General features: G+C 42.5%; 1 protein-coding gene across 1 annotated transcript in view; it reads left to right on the forward strand.

The window, feature by feature from the left end:
• Nucleotides 1–19,769, forward strand: part of ALK (ALK receptor tyrosine kinase) — a 666,217-nt gene that overhangs the window by 114,515 nt on the left and 531,933 nt on the right. The window lies entirely within an intron of this gene.

The following is a 19,769-nucleotide window of genomic DNA, read 5'->3' on the forward strand; positions in this document are numbered from 1 at the left end:
TGTACTATTGTCCAGGATCCATCCCAGACCAGTTTAATCAGTTTAATCTCTGGGGCCTCCCTCCATCAATTTTAAAAGCTTTATAGATGGGGGCACCTGGTTGGCTCAGTTGGTTGAGTGTTTGACTTGAGCTCAGGTCATGATCTTACAGTTTGTGAGTTTGAGCCCCATATCGGGCTCTGTGCTGACAGTGCAGAGCCTGGAGCCCGCTTCGAGTTCTCTCTCTCTCTCTCTCTCTCTCTCTCCCCCCTTCCCCCTGCCACTCACACTCTGTCTCTCTCTCTCTAAATTAAATAAACATTAAAAAGATTAAGAAATAAAAGCTTTGTAGATGAAGGGATTAAGGAGCGCACTTGTGATGAGCACTGGATATTGTACGAAAGTGAATCACTGTTGTATACCTGAAACTAATATTACACTGTATATTAACTAACTGGAATTTGAATAAAAACTTTAAAAAAAAATTGTTAGATGATTCGAAGAAGTAGCATGAGTTGAGATTTAGCTGGACGAAGGCAAAACCAGAGGGAAGAATCTGCCTAATGCATTCTAGTATAAGGATCTGTCCATTGCTTCTTTCGTCAGTCCTAGTCATACAGCTTGGCTTATGGCAGTTTTTGAGGTTTTAACAATCTAGGCTGGCATTTTTGAAACAGGAAATATTTATAGTAATTTCTTAGCTTTTCACTTCATTTCACCAGGAGAGGCACATTGCAAAACAGTAGCAACATGATGCCGAAGTAACTGTGTTATTCTGCCACTCCAGTCAATCATCTAGTCAGTTCCCTGGACAAAATCAGTCAGATCAGTTGGTTGGCTGACTTAGCCATTTTAGATGGAGTGCTCTGCCTAGATGTCTAAGTGTGGGCATTACTTTTATAGACATTGCTCTTTACAGGGAGATGTGATGATATATTCTTCATATATTAGATTAGTTGCTATCATAAGCTCCGTTCTTGGAAGCACTGGGAAGTCTCAGCATTAGCCCTATAAAAGAAATGAAATCCTATCCTCTGAAACTATAAGGATTCGAGATTCAAGAGTTCATCACAGTGCCCATAGTGGGTGCTCAGTAAATGGTAGCAATTATTGTGTTCTTATTGCTTTGGGGTATTACAATGACCTAGACTCAAATCCAGTTTCAGCATAAACACACACACACACACACACACACACAGTGCCAGAATGGACTGTTTTTAGACTCAGCTATTTGCAAAACTTGGCAAAAGTTGAGATTAGGAGGAAGAAACGAGTCCATTAACTCCCTTACCTCCAGAAAAAAAACCCCAGCAGGGCACAAAGTGGCATTGGTGGGTAACAGAAACACAAAAATAGAAAGCTATGTCTGAAGAAGAAAGCGTGGTTACTTTTCTTAGCTTTACATCAGGTGCAGCTACAGTGCACTTCTTGGCTTTTGCTGCTTAGCCCTCTAGCTCCCGAAGCTAAATCTCCTTGACCCTGGAATCTGGGATCATTCCTGTCCCCCAGCTCAGTAGCTTTTCATGTCCTTTCAGTTTAATTATTTGTCACAGTAAATCTAATTGACGTCGTGCCTGGACCTGTGCTCTGTTCCCAGTGACTCAAGTCTCACTTCGTTGCCTGTTAACCATCTCCTGTATCTTATTCAGGGACAGGGCCCTTGTGTATTTTCTTTTCTTATGAGGCCCTGAGTCCTGGTACAGCCTGTGACTTCTCCCAGGCGCAGGAATCCTGCCTTTGCATCACAACAAGCAATAAAAATGGAAACAATGTAACCAATGCTCCCAATGCCCAGGCAGGTTGTTGGGGATCTGTCTGGTTTCAGCAGCTAGACCTTTTACATCTCTTATGCACAATGTTATGCTAATTGTCCCCTGGAACATCCCCTCACTGCCTGCTTCCCTTGACACTCAAACCCTTCTTGTCTCAAAACCTGTCGTGACAGGTGCTGTGGCTATGTGGCCAGGTCATGAACCATATCACTGAGGCACTTGGCAAGTTATCACTAGGCTCCTTAATCGAAACAGCTGTTCTACCATCAGACAGCTGGATGAGCTAAGACAACTCTATTTCTTGTCCCTAAACACAGGTCACAGCCTGCAGACCAGGCACAGGCTATGATGCAGATCTTTCATCAACTGTAATCACTGCTTGCTTTCCAGAAACTTTCTCTTGCCTGCATGGAAATCCTTAATGTCTGCAGCAAATGAGGATGTGTTTCTATTCCCACAACTATGCTTACCTGTCTCACCTAACCAGTGTTTTCACATACCAACAGTTTGAGTAAAGGTATAGATTCTCACTCACCTCACTTTCATGGGATTAGTATTTACTAATGAACACTAAAGAGGATCACTGGGCACTTGGATCCCATTTTTCCTTGGTGTGGGGTATAGCTGTTCATTTAGTCCCCCCACCATTTCAGCATCATTTCCCTGCCTCTCCTTCAGAGAACCACTTAAATGGTCTCCCTTATGGACCCCACCCTACTCTCTTACAGCTCTGTTGTTACATTTGTGGCTCCCTCTCTCTAGAGTCCTCTTCCTGGCTAATTCTAACTCACCTTTCAAAACTCGACTCACATGCCAACTCCCCTGTAGCCTTCCCTGAGCTGTTCTCCATGCTCAGTACCTTTTGTGTGCATATTTCTTTGAGGTCTTTAAGGAGAAACCTGGGCATGATTTAGTTTCACATACATGATGTGCACAGTGTGAACACAATCAGTGTTTGGTGAACAAAGGGAATCAATTTAAGTGAAAAGTAACAAACACAGGGCTTTGGATTGCCATCTGTTTTTTTCTGGCTCATTTATGGGAAACTGTTAACTGCCTTAGGGAATGAAACCCTCGTTGATTCATTTTTGCATCCTTCACCCAGCACCTAGCACTGTGTCTAGTACATAGTAGGTGCTAATACATGTTTCCTAAATGAATGAACCATTGCCAGGTGGGTTACTGTGGTGCCAGCGTGCCCTACCTAAAGTGATATTTGCTTGGGTTAGATTGATCCTGATATGGAATGTGAAATTGGACTTGAGACTTTTTTTTCTGTTGAGTGGGTTTCCATTCCCTCTGGAAAACTCGTGGGACAATCCTCGGTGCGTTTGTCTGTATAAACTCAAGAAGCAGAGGGAAGAAAGAGAAACTTCATTTACATCTAGTTGTTGCCTGGACTTTGGGCTCCCACTACTAAAGCTATGAGTTCCTCCATTTGAGGGGCTGTGTGTTATTTCCCTCAAGCTCTAATTTCCTAGCCCAGTGCCCCTGCACACAGTCAGTGCTTTAAGATGTTAACTGAATGATTGACCACGTGGCGACCTCTGCATTATTACATTATTCAGGTAGCCCTCCAACACCATCTCCTTAACACATTTTGGTTTAGCATCAATCATTATGGATGCCATTTCCTCTTTAGGCAAAGTTATTTGTTCATGTGCAACTTACCTGCCTTTGGATTGTTTTTGATAAAGAGTCCCTGATGGGCATGCTGATGCTTTAATAGATGGAATAAAGTGTTTCCATTTTCATATTGTTGGAAACTAGCATTTGTGTTGGTTTATGGGTAGTGGTTAGGGCTGGGGGAGCAGCCCTTGTCCTTCTGGGGCTCTGTAGAAGTTTCAGATAATGGGAGAGAAAGAAATCAAAGATTGGATGGAAGAAGGGGGGAAAAACTCAGCGAGGCAAAGAAAATGAATATGAAAAAACTTCTCCAAAGGACGAAAAATCGGTAGAATTCATCATTAAAAAGAGGAGAATCAGTCATTCTCAGCATTACTTTATTTTCATTGTGTGTGTGAGTGAAAGCACAGGTGGAAATGACAATGGTGAATACCTTTTAAAAGGCACTTTATCCAGGAACAGTGAATAAGAAAGATGTTTAGTTCCAACCTTTCAGATGGGGTAAAAAAAGAATCTATCAACTGTAAAGCATTGTCCCCCAGGTGGATGAAATTCCTCTGAACGTTTCTTATGCTTCCTAATATCAAGGGAATGGAAGGTGAGGAGCAGTCAGAACCTGTAGGGTTGTGTCAATGGGGAACCAGGGTGGGGCCAGTGGTGGTTCACGGCTACAGTTCATACTAAAGCCTTTTTCCCGCTGCAAGATTCCTTTTCAGTCCCATCTGCTTTCTTTCTGGGTCTTAGCCTCGTGGCTGCACAAATTTGCATGCCTTGCTTCTTGCTTTACTCGTTTCCCCAAATCACATGGACTCAGACCTGTGTAACTCTCCTTTGTTATTGCAAGGCTATGTGAAAGGTTGTGGACAAATGGAACTTTTGTAAATCTAATCATCTTTCAAATGTACTCGGGAGCTTTCTATTTAACAGAAGCCAGGCTTGAGTCTTGCACAAAATGAAAAAGACTTTAGCAATACCATTCACATACCAGTTTGTCTTTGCTGAGAGAGAATTTTTTTAAATCTCCTATTTTCTTAAAGCTGAACCTGACTTTCCTGAAGCAATGACTCGGTGACCGCAGCCTGCAGGATGTTGAGGTGCTCCAATGAAACAGCTCTGATCTCTCCGTTCCCCTCACTTACTACCAGGAAGTGCCTGGGACAGAGCTGCCCCTTGCTTATATGCAACACCTTATACCTACTGGCACATGTGCACCCAGGTTTTCTGTAGTCGTTGGAGGTAGGTAGTGCAGGTAGGGCCCGGTGCAGAGCCACGGGAGAAATTTGTGGTAGGAGTCTAGACCCTGCTCTCCAGATGTCTAAGTGAGTGCCTGTCCCTCCCAGTGGGATTCATCCTGAAATGTGATACTTGTTGTCAGTGATTTAGGGCGTATCCCCCTTGATCCTTCCCTTCCACATTCACAACTGCTGATGGATGAAGTTGCTCCCCTCATGGATTTTTCAGAGATCCTCTACTTGAATTATACTTGACAAACTAAAGCAGAAGCAAGCACTAGATCTCTTGCTAACCTACTGGGAGAATGGCTTAGGAGGCAGTATAACATAGTGGAAAGGCTGGCTTGGGTTCTTAGATTCAGTCCTGGTATAATTAATTATAAGCAGTGTGAACTTCGACCAGTTTCTTAACCTCTCTGAACCTTGGTTTCTTTTTCTGTAAGGCGGATATATTCATATCACCTCAGAAAGCTGTGGATATTGAACAAAAATGTATCTACAGTAAGGTAGGTACTGAATAAATAGGAACTAATTGTTATCAGTTAACTAATCATTTCATTAGCATGAAAGTGGTCTTGAACTTATTTTTGTTTTATCCTCACCTCCCCGCTTTGTCTACCCTTCCATTTTCTGTAACACTTCTCTTGTGGTTGCCTAAAGACATTTTCTATTTCCTATCTCCTTGCTCCCTAATTTCTTTCTCTTTCTCTCCCTTGCTTTCTCTCACATCTAATGTTATGGTATTCCCATTCTCTCTTCCATCTAAGAATCATAAAATCTCAAAGCTAAAATGGCCCTTGGAGATTCTTATATCCGGCTTCTATCACATGACACAACCAAAACCCAAAGAAATGAACATTTACACAAGGTCACCAGGTGGTAGAATCTTAGAAAACTCAAGGTGGATGCTCAGCCTACCTGCTCCCTTATGATTCTCTGTCCCTGGAGGGGGACCATATGAGGGATGTTTATCCCCATGGAACTTGGCAAGGACAGGGATAGATTATAGTTCTCAGGCTATCTAATGGATCGTGTTCTTCCTCTTTCCTTTCTAACCCCTTAAAGGCATTTTGTATTTCAAAGTTCTTTGATAAAACAGCTAAACTAGCTCGTCTCCTGGGGCAGCAAAACTCAGCTAAGACGTCTCCTGAAATTCTCTTGCTGTTGGATTGGGGGTATTTAAGTTTTTTTAAGTTCTAAAAAAATCTACAGTTGCTCAGCATGGATAGTACATCATGAATGAACAGTAGTGGGCCTTTGATCTAATTTTCATGTGTGTCTTCTTTCTTAATAATAAATGGGCTTTTGTTATGAGATAGGTTGACACTTACTGAGTTTGCTTTTTATTGGTCCGTGGCGAGTTGGGAGCAGCTGAGAATGTGTTCTCTTTCTTAGTCGTATAGCAAAACTGTGACTTGACACATAATTGGACATTGTTGCTTAGCCCTTTCAATGTTCCAGGCATTGAAGAGAGAGAAAATTGTGTATTTTCCATTTGGGAGAATAGCATCCAAACTAAATGTCAGATGACAGTTTAGCATAGTGGTGCCTGATATGATCCATCACAAAGGAGAGAAGAACTATTGATTACGAGGCTGAAAAGAGAAAAACACGTCCTGGAGAAAAAAGGTAGGAGAAAATGAGGAGCTTATAATATAGCAGCTGTCTTTAAGTCACTGCCTTTGAGTAATGACAAATGTCTTGTACTGGCTCAGATTTCTTTGAATCAGCCAGGAAATGGAGCCCAACACCTCTACCATCAAAGGCAGTAGGAGTGATGTTATAGAAAACTGTTGTGAGTAATATTAATGTTAGGCAGAATTGCTCACACAACAGGACATCCATTTGGAATGTGGTCAGAGGGTACTTCCCAAAAGTCCTGAGAATAAGGACTGGGGAAGCAGAACTGACGTAAACACTCAAGAAGGCTCATTTGTGCTCTCAGAAAGAGTAGGTGAGAGGCAAAGGCACACTGAAGCCTGGCCCTGGGGAGTGATAATGGTGTTTGGAGTCTTTCACTTTTGTGCAGGTCACTGGTTCAGATCAAACTCTAACTGCAGGAAATTGTTACAGCTTGATGGCTGATGGGAAATTAGGTCCCAGCCTTCAGTTGGCTTCCTAAACGTATTCACTGTAATTGGCCTCACTTCCTGGAAGGCTGCTGAAGGCTGGGGAGGGCAACAGGTACAGAACTGTTCAGACTCCAAGAGGGGATTCTGTTGGGATTGGAGGGGGATAAATGCTAGGGAGGCACTGAGAAGAAAGGCCATTCAGAGAAGGGAGGAAAATGCTTGGCTCCTCTAGGCTCTGAACTTGTGAGGGTTGCAGGGGTCCTCAGGCCAGCCTTTAGGCAGACCAGTGTGGGGACATTGGACAGAGAGTTGGATTGAGTCCCATGAAGAAACTCACATCTTACCACCAGCATCTTTGCCTCCAGCTCCCTCCCACCCAATTCCAGAGTCTTGATCCAGTTTCTGGGCAGGGGAGCATGATCTGTGAGCTAGCTTCCTTATCCCTTGTTTAAACCTCCAGCCCTTCAGCAATTAGTTTGCTGCAAAACTCAGGCTTCTGCCAAGCATTGGCTCTTGGAGTTCAACTGCTTTTTATTTTTTTCTTCTATTGTCATCCCTCTCCTGACACAGTGAATGGGGAGCGGGGTGGTGTGTCACTAGCTGAAAGGAAATATGCAGGATGGAAACCCCATCAGTTATTATGTCCAGCTGTCACCCTGCTCCATTTAATTTCATGTGTTTCCTTCAACACTTACCCTTTTCTTGGGCTTTTGAAGCCTCTGCCCAGTTTAGCCAGTGGATCTGCCAGTGGGTCCATCCACTTCTTGTCAAGAAGGAATTCTCCTTGTGGTTGTGGGCAATTCACAAATTCAAAAACCCTGTGAAGATCTATTTTGTAGAGTGAAATAGGGGACAGAGGAACAGAGACAGAGGTTAGAACCTGTGGGAAACCTGGCAGGGTCTAATAATTTATGGCTTACAAACTTTTGGTCACAGGATGGGAGATGTGAGAGAAAAACTCAATATAGCTCATCACCCATCATAACAGGTAGTCAATGTCCCTTTTATGTAGGCGAGATAATTTATTTGTTTGCATATTTTAATGATTTTATGTCACTTTGAAAATGATGTTTCTAGAAAGTTTGCCTAGCATGTTGACTGTATGGCTGCAGGCATGTTCTTTCTCCCCCTGGAGGTGGAGAGCCTGGTTTCTAACTTGGAAGGCTCACAGGATGGGGGGAAGCTGGCAGGCTAGAGCTTTCATTAGGCTTGGTAGGAACTCAGAGAGTGTTTTCCTTTTGTCTTTGAAACACAGGATTTGTGCAAAAGCTTGTACTGGAGTATAATTCTTTGAGAGAATGGCCATGCTCAGGCAGAGGGTGGGATGGAAAACAAAGGTGGTGTTCTTAGGAACCATCTGTTGTATTTGCACTGTCTTGGAAGGAGGTGGGTGTATTTTCGATATTTGTGTGTAAGTTTTCCCCTCACTGTACCTTCAACTCCCTGGGGGCAGTGTCTGAATCATCTCTGTTCCCTTCATTCCTACCAGCTGCCAGACATGTGGTAGGTGCACCGAAAATACTTGTTAGGGATGAACAGGGAGAATGGAGCTTCGGTAGTTTTACCTTTTCTGAACCTGATACTTGGCTGCCATGGCACACTATCTACTCTGCTTTTCAAATTACACTGAAGCACCCAGAAAGTCATCAAAGAACATTTTGCTGATGGGCGCCTGGGTGGCTCAATTGGTTGAGTCCTACTCTTGATTGTTGGCTCAGGTCATGATCTCATTATGAGTTTGAGCCCTCCGTCAGACTTCATGCTAAATGTGGCACCTGCTGGGGAGGTGAAGAGAGAAGAAGAACATTTTTTTTTTTTTCAACGTTTTTTATTTATTTTTGGGACAGAGAGAGACAGAGCATGAACGGGGGAGGGGCAGAGAGAGAGGGAGACACAGAATCGGAAACAGGCTCCAGGCTCCGAGCCATCAGCCCAGAGCCTGACGCGGGGCTCGAATTCACGGACCGCGAGATCGTGACCTGGCTGAAGTCGGACGCTTAACCGACTGCGCCACCCAGGCGCCCCGAAGAACATTTTTCTGAGTAGGTGAGAAACAGTTCTTGAAAACTAGAACTTAGATCTGAGGGTCCAGGGTTCATGTCCCTGTTCAGGCACCAAAATCAAAACAAAACAAAACAAAACAAAAAACAAAACCAATACCAAGCAAAACATTGGAACTTAGGCTTCTGTGTGATGATAAGGCCAAAGCTCAGTCAACTGGAAGGATGCTGGGTGTATCTGGGGAACTTCCCACTTTTCAAACAACACAAGCTCTTCCTTGTGGCCTCTATTACCCTCTACAGTCCTGGGTGTTACCCTCTACAGTCCTGGGCTGTGTTAAAGAGGCCCATCAGCTTCAGCAGAGGGTGCTGCCCCCTGGAGGGGGGGGGGGGAACAACCTCGGCTGTCCATGGATTAGTTTTCCCCACCTGCCTTCCTTCTGCATGTTCTGGACCCCACGTGACCCTGTCATGTTGCATTTAGGCCCAATCAATAGTCTTTTAAAATAAGATTTTCCCTTTGAAAAGCAGCCCTAAGCACTTTGCCTTCCTTTTATGTTTGAAAAGTTCAGTTTTGGTCTATGCTCAGTTCTAAAAATACCCACATGAGTGGGAGACCCAGACTGTGCAGTTCAAAGTTGTTCCAGTAGGTCAGGGTCTCCAGGGCTTGGAGTAGCTCACTGGGGTGAATTGAGCACCTTCACACCTTCAGAGAGTGAGCTTCACCCCCCCCAGAGTAGGAAAGCAAGCATTCTGTCACCTGGGAGTGTCAACTCCATGGAAGGCAGGAGGGCACCATGCCCAGGAAGTTGCTGAGATCCCTGTGTTGAAATGGCTGTGATTAGGTCTTAAATTTTTTTTTTTCGTTTTCAAGATGGATGTAGTGTGTAGACAGTATTGATTCCAAGTCGATTGATGATCCTCAGTCTGTGTTTCTGAGTGTTCATGTGGAGATCAGGAGTCAATACCCATTGTCTTCAGGGCTGGGATGCTTGATACACAATTGAAGCTGGTTATTTGGTTCTTAGCATTCCTGAGATCAAAATCCATAACTGAAAGACTATTTCCTGGGTGTAAGTGAAGTAATACACTTGTCCCCTTTACTGTTATTGTCCCAAAGTGGATGGCGGAGGCCTATTCTCTGTTTTTATTCTGTGTCCTTGGAGAATAAAGGCACAGTGAGATACATGCTGTTCAAACACTAAGCTTTACACTCTGTTTATCTGATTCTTCTGTCTAATTAAAGTTACCTTTTACACTTGATTGGTTTTTAAAGCCCAATATTTGGCAATTAAACCTTCTTTATTCTAACAACTGGGTGGCACTTTCCTGAGTGATTTAGCACATGATGTATTATCTGCAGAACCAAGAACTGGCTTCCTTGGAGAGCTTCTCTTGAAGAATTTCATGTCTGGGTGGCTGCTCTAAACACCCACCAAGGAATCTGCAGATAGAATTGTATGGATTAAACTCAGGAGTCCATAGAGCTGGTGTGGGGAGAACCTTGGCTTGAATTGGGAATCAGGAGACCCGATTTAATCCTCAAAGGTGCCATTCTTCTAAGGCTCCCTCAAGGTCTTCGAAGGTGCTCTTTCTCCCTGTTTTTGGTCAAGCCAGAGAAGTGTGGCCGATGCTGGTGGAAAAGCTGGCCTGCCCCCACCATCACAGCAGACTCTTAGCCCTGTCAGCCTAGGCATGTGCTGGTTTACAGAGCGCTTGATCATGGGCAGGATGCTGGAGGATCTTGGGACACACAGAGCTTCTCAGTTGGACTTGTAAAGACATGAGGAGCCATTCATCTCCACTTCGTCCTTTTTTTTTTTTAATATATGAAATGTATTGTCAAATTGGTTTCCATACAACACCCAGTGCTCATCCCAAAAGGCGCCCTCCTCAATTCCACTTGGTCCTTCTTGAGAGTCTAGTTAAAGCACGACAAATTTATGTCTTCTCAGACAGGAAAGGCTGTGGCAGAACATGCAGGCACTGGAGGGGGTGTGAAGGTTGTAAGCATGACCCCTTCCCTTACCCTGTAAGAGTGGACTCTGTTTCCCATTCAGGTTTGCTAGGTTCTTGAAGGACAGTTTTAGTGTTGCCTTTTCAGGGGAAATGAAGAACAGGTGGTTGAGGTACGTTATACTGCCATAGAAAAGAGGATGTTAAGGAGATGGCAGCCATTTTACAGAGAAAGGATTAGTGTGTTTACCTCTTCCTCCCTGCCCTGCTCCTGCTGCCCTCCCAACACAGAAACATGAGCACATGTACACATGCACACACATGTGCGCACACACACACATGCACATACACAGCCTTATGTCTGCAGAGCTGGTGAATATGAGCCATCTAGGAGTGCACATGGTGCTAGCATCTGGTCCATTCTCACCCTGGTGGGGAGGAACTGTCTTCTCTGAGTCTGGCATTTGAGCCCACATTTACTGAATGACAGTACTGAGGCCCTTCCGGGGAACCTGGTCCAAACACATAAGGCGTTATTTATTTGTTTGAGAGTGTTTTCATTTTCAGTCTTTTATCCTCACATATGAGTCCAGAGTGATGCTTAAGGGAGCCTAAATTACTGCCACCAACCTGATCTGATTCACCGTGAGGCGATTAGCTCTGCCACCTGACACCAAGGACTGCGGGACGCATTGTAATGTGTTTGTATTTCCTGTACTGTGAATGCAGATTATTTAGGGGGTTTCTCCCAGACTTTTTCTCCTTTCCTGAGGACTCCCCTGGGGAGGATAACTGGAGATACTGACGATACACTGTAGTCATTCTGGCAAATCCGTAAGCTTCCTCAGCAACACTGCCCTGTCTGGATGTATCCTGCTGTCGGAGTCCTTGCCCTTCTGAGCTTGACTGTCTTCACCAGATGGAAGACTGGGCTGCAGTATGGGGACAGCATAGAAAGTGAGAGGCCTTTGGGAGTGACCCCTGAGACTCCGTTGTTCTGGGAACTTCTGGCTTAAATGGCTCTGGGGTGAGCTCACAGGTTAGGGGCCGTCAAATTGGAAGGATCCCTCCTCCCATGCAACTCAAAGTGTGGCCTGAACCAGAGACATCACTATCATCCAGGAGTTTGGTAGCATGCAGAATCTCTGACCACAGCCTCGACATGCCAAGTCACAATCTGCATTCTAACAAGAGCCCAGGCCATCTGTAGCTATGTAAGAGAAAACAGCCAGTCAACATCCGTACCTTAAAGGCTATTCTTCTAATAACTGTCCCTCTGAGATAAATCGTACTGAGAAAATGTCCACTTGGGGAATGGAAAGGAAGTGAGGTAGAAGAAATTTGCAGCATGGATTTCTGATTCTGGGATCTCTAGGTGGCAGAAGGACCAAGGAACCCAGTGGTAGTCAGTGGGACAGACAGTGGCATGAAAGGGCACAAACGGAAGGCCTGAGTGGACACACACTTCCTTGACATCCCTTCCACCCCCTTTTGCTTCCCCACAAACCAGCTGCCACTGACCTCGCAGGTGCCCACTTCTGAGCTAAGTGATGATTTTAAGAGGCCCTGGGTCCCTAAGAAGCTTATGGTGTGCTCATTTCCCTATTCCAGCCATGGAATTACAAATAAAATAATAGTAAACTATAAAATAGGTATAAAAAGTATGAAATTTTAATTCTCCCCTTGATGAATACTTTATTTCTTGCTTTAAAATAACAAATGTCATTTTCATGTGTGAGGCTCAGCTTTGCTGGTGCCCCAAGTGTATCAGTGGGGTGTCAGATCCTGCCCAATGCACCCTTGTCCTGCCCTCATTGCAATTCAAGAAGACACTGGATGAGGAGACTAAGGTCCCAGCTCTGTGACACCCTCTTGGTGACAGAGTCATTTACCATAGATTAGGGTCCAGAACAGGTTTCTGGGGTTCCACCTGTTGAGGCACTTCTCAGGTCTCAAGTAATCCTAGGTCTGTCTTGGCACAGCTGGTACCCTGAGGGAATCGTGAAAATAATGTCAGCTTCCAGGGCTTGACACAAACTAGGACCTGTTTTGAGTTTATCCACATCTCAGTGTCTGGATGCTGATAAAAAGCAGACCTGAATCAGACTTGAAAAAAGCCAGCTAGTCATTCAACTGCCAGCATTTCACTTGTGCTTGCCACAGGTCAGAGTGACAGATTGGCTCCCTGACACACCACAGGAGACCTACCCCAAGGAATGGGTCTCTGACAGACCTGCTCAGAAGGTCAATGAAGACAGGAGGGAAAGGGAGAGGCTGCCCCCCCTCTTTGCGTCCCCAACTACTTCTTGCTCAGCACTGAGTCGAGGCTGGGATTGAAAGGACTGAGGAGGGGGTTAAGAATCATGGCTGCTTTTGACTTGTCAATTAAGTTTTGATGAACATCCTTCTTGCCCATGCTTAAAAGGCCAGCTTAATTATCACCAAGTCTTGCTGACAGTATGCTCTCTTTCCCCAAATTTCATTGCTTTTTTTGTTTGTTTTAGTTACAGCTAAGGTTGTGTGTGTGTGTGTGTGTGTGTGTGTGTGGGTGCGCGTGTGTGTATATAGACATATATATATGAATTGGATGTATATATATATATTGGAAATGGATGTAAGAGTGTAACCATGCTTTGTGCTGCCACCATGCCTGGCAAGGAGAAGATAGATCAACATGTATCTATTTAGTGAAGGATTTGTGATGTCATCAGTCACAAGGTCCCCTGCTTCAGAAGTGGAAATTAGAAAATATTCCTGTCCACTGCTTTACAGATGTGACTCTAGTAGACCTAGGAACCCCCTAATCTTTTAAAAGTCATGTGACTTTTTCAAAATGACTAAGAATGTGTGCAACACTGTACAATTACAAGATTCTCTTGCCATAACCTTCATGGTTCTCATTCAAGGCCAACACTTTCTCAGCCACTAAAACTTTGAACTAAAGCAATTTCTCATTCTAATATTTATTGAGTGGTTACTATATTCCAGCCAGGAGGCAGTAACTATATTCCTGTTTAGCTGTACTAATCAGTTCTACGTTAATGAATTAATTTAATACTACAGTAGCCTATCAGTAGGTACTATTGTTATCCCCATTTTACACTTTAAGTAACTGTTAAGGTCACCCAGCAAGTAAGTGGGGAAGCAAGGATTTGAACCTAAAGAAGTCTGTCTAGAACAGCCAAGCTATTAGCCACTGTGCTATCTGCTAAAGGTATATAGAGCCCTACTCCACCCCTCCATCCCCCCCCCCTTTTTTTTTTACTTCTGCTTTGGCTGTTTTGCAGCGGAAGGAGAATCCTCATATCCTACAGTATGAAACAGGTTTCTAAGCGTGAGAAAGAGGTTTGGGGTATAACATCTCAGTCCTCCCTTTCTTCCTTCCAAGTGGTATTCAGCTATTTAGGAGTCATTTAGGTATTCATGCTTTTCTCAAGAGGCATGACTATCTCTAGTTCCTTTGGTTAGCAAAATAATAAGACTGTCATTTTCCTTTAGGTCAAAGTGCTTTGGTAACAGAAATAGTCAGCCTCAATGAAAGATTACCCTGACTTCCAAGTTAGAGAATGGTTTTGCTCAAAGTTAATCAAAACCCGAGGTTTAGAAGGGATTTTAACAGCCCTTTTGTCCAAATCCCCATCTAATTTATGGCTCCCTTTTATAACCTCCTACCAAGCATCATGTTGTATTTTGGTTTATCTTTTAATCAGTCAAAGGTGGCCCTGTGCTTCTTGACACTGCCAATGATTAAAATAAGAAATCTTTTTTTTTTTTTTTTGCCTTGTTCTGAATCTTCAAACTGGCTTTCTTTTCTTGTCTCCATCTTTTCTCCTCTTAGAACCTGTTTGTCTGCTTGACATGAACACCCAGGTTAATTACATCCAGAAAGAAATCCCTTCTTTCAATTATAGAATGATTAACTATGTAAATTTAAATTAACTCATCCCCAAGTCAGAATTTTGAAATCATCTTTTTCAGCAACTCTTTGGTGAATATCATTTCACTACTGATTTTTCTTGGGAGTACCGTCATCTGTTTTCAAAGAGAGGACATTTATACACAACCAGAACTGTTTAATTGATGTCTTGGTTTTTATGCTTTAATGGACCACAGAATGGTGTCTTCTGCATTCTATTGGAAGAGATTTCTCAGACATGCAGCATTCTATTTTTATCTCTTAGGCCCACCTCAGAGTCGAAGTGTCAGCATTTTATGTAAGGAGTGCTGGGCTAGAAGCCAAACAACTGAGTGAGTCCTAGGTTGGATTCTGCTCTGGGACCTTAGTCAAGGCATTAACCTTTGGGAATCTTGGTTTCATCCTCAGGAAAATGGGCATTCTGCCAGCTCTGCCCCTGTTATAGGATTGTGGAGAAGCTCACATTGGGAATGTATGTAAAAGCACTTAGTAGACTGTAATACAGGATGGTAAATGTAAGGCCAAAGCCCTGGGTGCCCAGAATGGTTATGAAGTGGGTGAATATTAATATGGGGAGGCAGAGAGCAAGAGAACCCCAAAACTCTTAATCCGACAGTTGATTCTTGTCTCTCTAGAGTATGTGTGTCTGCACATATCAGGAAGAAGTTGAGATTAAGTTGCCTCAGAGCTGAGCATTCCTGTCAGTCAGAAATGCGTCAGTCAGGGAGTTTCAAAGCAACAGGGGAAGAAAATGAGCTGACAGTCATTTGTACAAATTTATGAACACTAATTAAGCATCCAGTTTGTGAATAGCACCAAAGATAGTATAACATAAACCTTACCTGGGCCATTTCAGGGGGTATTAACCAGAGGTATGTCGCTTGAGCCACCGCTGTGCATCACCTCCAATGCCTCTGCCAAATGCCAGGCCCTTTATTTGTATCTTTTAGACATTTTTCCTCGATAGGACCAGCTCTCAGGTGGATAATCTCCTACTGAATTACATTTTCCTAAGATTTTTATAAATCCGGTACCATTCTAGTTCTAAGATTTTGTCTTTAAAGAAGTCTTCACAGATCCTCTTGCTTCCCTTTGTTCCCTTCAAGACTCGAAATTAATTTATTCTTTCTTTGAAATCCTATTCTTTATGATGTTTCTTGAAAAGAATAGAATTTCCTAGGAAATTCATGAAACAAAATTCAGCCAAAATTGCACATAGTGCTTAAATAATGCAATGGATGAATGTTTTACTTGTATTTCTTTGAAGAATACAGTCTTTCCGTTATCAATAAATCTTAACTTTGGAAAGAAATCCCTTATTATGTAGTGAGTTTTTCCCTCTGTGGTCATCAATACCGGCGCCCTTTGGGGAAACTCACCAAGTTGCTAATTGGTGAAATCAGAGCTGAGACCCTCCGGAAGGGCACAGGCATCCCCTCCCCAAGTAGTAGATGATAAACAGGAGAGGATAGAAGCTGCTTCCAAGAACATAGGCCCCTGAGGGATTATTTTCTCGTCAGGATTCCTCATTCCTTACTCATTCCTGAACAATAGCTGTAGGTCCAATGGTATGCTGGTAAACGTTTCACGACTGGCCCTCTGAAAAGAAAAATGTGTATGTGTGTGCGTGTATGCACACACTTACTGCATATTTTACTGATATAAAAGATTTGTAGTGCACAATTTACCATGGGGTGCCTGGGTGGCTCAGTCGGTTAAGTGTCCGACTTCAGCTCAGGTCATGATCTCAGGGTCTGTGAGTCCAAGCCCCGCGTTGGGCTCTGTGCTGACAGCTCAGAGCCTGGAGCCTGTTTCAGATTCTGTGTCTCCCTCTTTCGCTTTCCTCCCCCCACTCATGCTGTCTCTCTCTTCTCAAAAAATAAATAAATGTTAAAAAAAATTAAAAAAAAACCACAAAATTTACCAAATAATAAATATTCTTTTTCTTTGCAAATTCAAATTGATTCTCCTGGAATGCATTTGTTGATTGTTGCCAAAATTTTTATTTGTAGCCAACATATGGTTATAATTAACAAATGACTGCAGTTCCAATGTCGATGTCGGTTGATATTTTTTATTTACAATCACAAGGAAGACAAACATGAAACAACAAAGATCTGTGCTGAAACTCTAGCACATGTCACGTGAGTCCCAAAGTCCTCCGGTTGCATGTTCAGCCAGTCCTCTCTTTGAACATTGAGAACAGATGAGAAAACACTATTATGACCTGGGAGAGGAAAGAACAATTGTAGAATTGATATTTGTCAAATTTTATACATGCCCATAGTTAAGAAAAAAAATGGTGTATAAGACTCGTCATGCAACACGGCAGTCCTCTGGCTCTTACTGTCTGTTTCCTCTCACCAGAGAGACCACCTTCAACCCACCTAGCTGATTTAGGGGGCATATAGCTCCATGCCTCTAAATAATAGACATAAAATGTTTTTTTCTTGATTTGGGGTTTTAAACACTATTGACTTTCCACTATGATAGGTGATGAATGGACTCTTGAAGGCTCTGTCATCTACTATGCAGCTACTGTACCTGCCAAGACATGCCTTTCTGTCCCTCCACTCATCCCATAGTGTTACATTTTAATTTTGTTCAAATCAATATTCAGTGTTTATGGTATAGGGTAATGCAAATGATATTCATGGCCAAGCCTTTACTTATCCTTTCATGTGCAATCTTTTATTTTCCCTAGAGGTTTTGTTTTGTTTGGGTTTGGTTTTATATTTACATTTAGATTACATTATATACTTTTATATTAGCTTAGTTTCCTCAGAATTTATCACTATTTCAACCTCAAACTCTGTCAGTTGTCTAAATGTTATCTCCACACAGCAGATGCCTCCACTCTCCTGCCATTTTCACCTTCTTTGAAGAATCTCTCCTGGAGTCATCTGCCCTGCTCTGACCTGGATGGGATATGCTCTGACATCCTGGGCCTTTCCTTTTCCTCTCCTGTGTTAGACACCTCTTTTCCAGTGTCTCGCTCATATGGCAGAGGACACATGCAGGCAGCTTCCTGAGAGTGAGCACAGGGAGATAAAACATTTGCAACCTTGTGTCTCTGAAAAAAAACCATGATTTTACCTTTGTGTTTGGTAGTTTCTCTGAATATAGAATTCTAGGTTGGAAGTCATTTTTCTTCAGAGTTTTGAAGGCATCGCTCCATTTCTTTCTATCTTCTGGCATTGTAGTTGAGAAGTTCAAAGCCATTCAGATTCATAATCTTTGGCATGGGATCTGTTTTTATTTTTTTCCTCTCTGGAAGTTTATTTGATTGCATCTTTTTCCTCTGTGTTCTAAAATTCATGACACTGTGCCTTTTGAGTTTATTTTAATTTTGTTCTATGGATCCCTTTAATCTGGAAACTCAAGTCTTTCTGTTGAAGGATATTTCCTTGAATTATTCTGTGGTTAACTTCTTTTTTTTTAATTTTATTTTTTATTTTTTAAAATTTACATCCAAATTAGTTAGCATATAGTGCAATAATGATTTCAGGAGTAGATTCCTTAATCCCCTTACCCATTTAGCCCATTCTCCCTCCTACAACCCCTCCAGTAACCTTCAGTTTGTTTTCCATATTTATAAGTCTCTTCTTTTTTGTCTCCCTCCTTCTTTTTATACTATTTTTGTTTCCCTTCCCTTATGTTCATCTGCTTTATCTCTTAAAGTCCTCATATGAGTGAAGTCATATGATTTTTGTCTTTCTCTGACTGACTAATTTCACTTAACATAATACCCTCCAGTTCCATCCACGTAGTTGCAAATGGCAAGATTTCATTCTTTTTGATTGCCGAGGAATACTCCATTGTATATATATATATACCACATCTTCTTTATCCATTTATCCATTGATGGACATGTGGGCTCTTTCCATACTTTGGCTACTGTTGATAGTGCTGCTGTATACATGGGGGTGCATGTATTCCTTCGAAACAGCACATCTGTATCCCGTGGATAAATGCCTAGTAGTGCAGTTGCTGGGTTGTAGGATAGTTCTATTTTCAGTTTTTTGAGGAACTTCCATACTGTTTTCCAGAGTGGCTGCACCAGCTTGCATTCCCACCAACAATGCAAAAGAGATCCTCTTTCTCTGCATCCTTGCCAACATCTCTTGTTGCCTGAGTTGTTAATGTTAGCCATTCTGACAGGTGTAAGGCGGTATCTCATTGTGGTTTTGATTTGTATTTCCCTGATGATGAGTGATGGTGAGAATTTTTTCATGTGTCGTTTGGCCATCTGGATGTCTTCCTTAGAGAAGTGTTTATTCATGTCTTTTGCCCATTTCTTCACTGGATTATTTGTTTTTTGGGTGTTGAGTTTGATAAGTTCTTTATAGATTTTGGATACTAACTCTTTATCTGATATGTCATTTGCAAATATCTTCTCCCATTCTGTTGGTTGCCTTTTAGTTTTTCTGATTGTTTCCTTCACTATGCAGAAGTTTTTATTTTGATGAGGTCCCAGTAGTTCATTTTTGCTTTTGTTACCCTTGCCTCTGGAGACGTGTTGAGTAAGAGGTTGCTGTGGGCAAGATCAAAGAGGTCTTTGCCTGCTTTCTCCTCGAGGATTTTGATGGTTTTGTGTCTTACATTGAGGTTTTTCATCCATTTTGAGTTTATTTTTGTGTATGGTGTAAGAAAGTGGTCCAGGTTCATTCTTCTGAATGTTGCTGTCCAGTTTTCCCAGCATCACTTGCTGAAGAGACTGTCTTTATTCCATTGGATATTCTTTCCTGCTTTGTCAAAGATTAGTTGGCCATACGTTTGTGGATCCATCTCTGGGTTCTCTATTCTGTTCCATTGATCTGAGTGTCTGTTCCTGTGCCAGTACCATACTGTCTTGATGATTACAGCTTTGTAGTATAGCTTAAAGTCTGGGATTGTGATGCCTCCTGCTTTTCTTTTCTTTTTCAAGATTGCTTTGGCTATTTGGAGTCTTTTCTGGTTCCAATACAAATTTTAGGATTATTTGTTCTACCTCTGTGAAGAATGCTGGTGTTACTTTGATAGGGATTGCATTGAATATGTAGATTGCTTTGGGTAGTATTGGCATTTTAACGATATTTGTTCTTCCTATCCAGGATCATGGAATCTTTTTCCATTTTTTTTTTTTTTGTGTGTGTCTTCTTCAATTTCTTTCATAAACTTTCTATAGTTTTCAGTGTATAGATTTTTCACCTCTTTGGTTAGATTTATTCCTAGGT

The sequence above is a fragment of the Panthera pardus genome, unplaced genomic scaffold (assembly GCF_024362965.1).
Source record: "Panthera pardus isolate Hobbes unplaced genomic scaffold, ASM2436296v1 HiC_scaffold_26, whole genome shotgun sequence".
NCBI classification, from domain to species: Eukaryota; Metazoa; Chordata; class Mammalia; order Carnivora; family Felidae; genus Panthera; species Panthera pardus.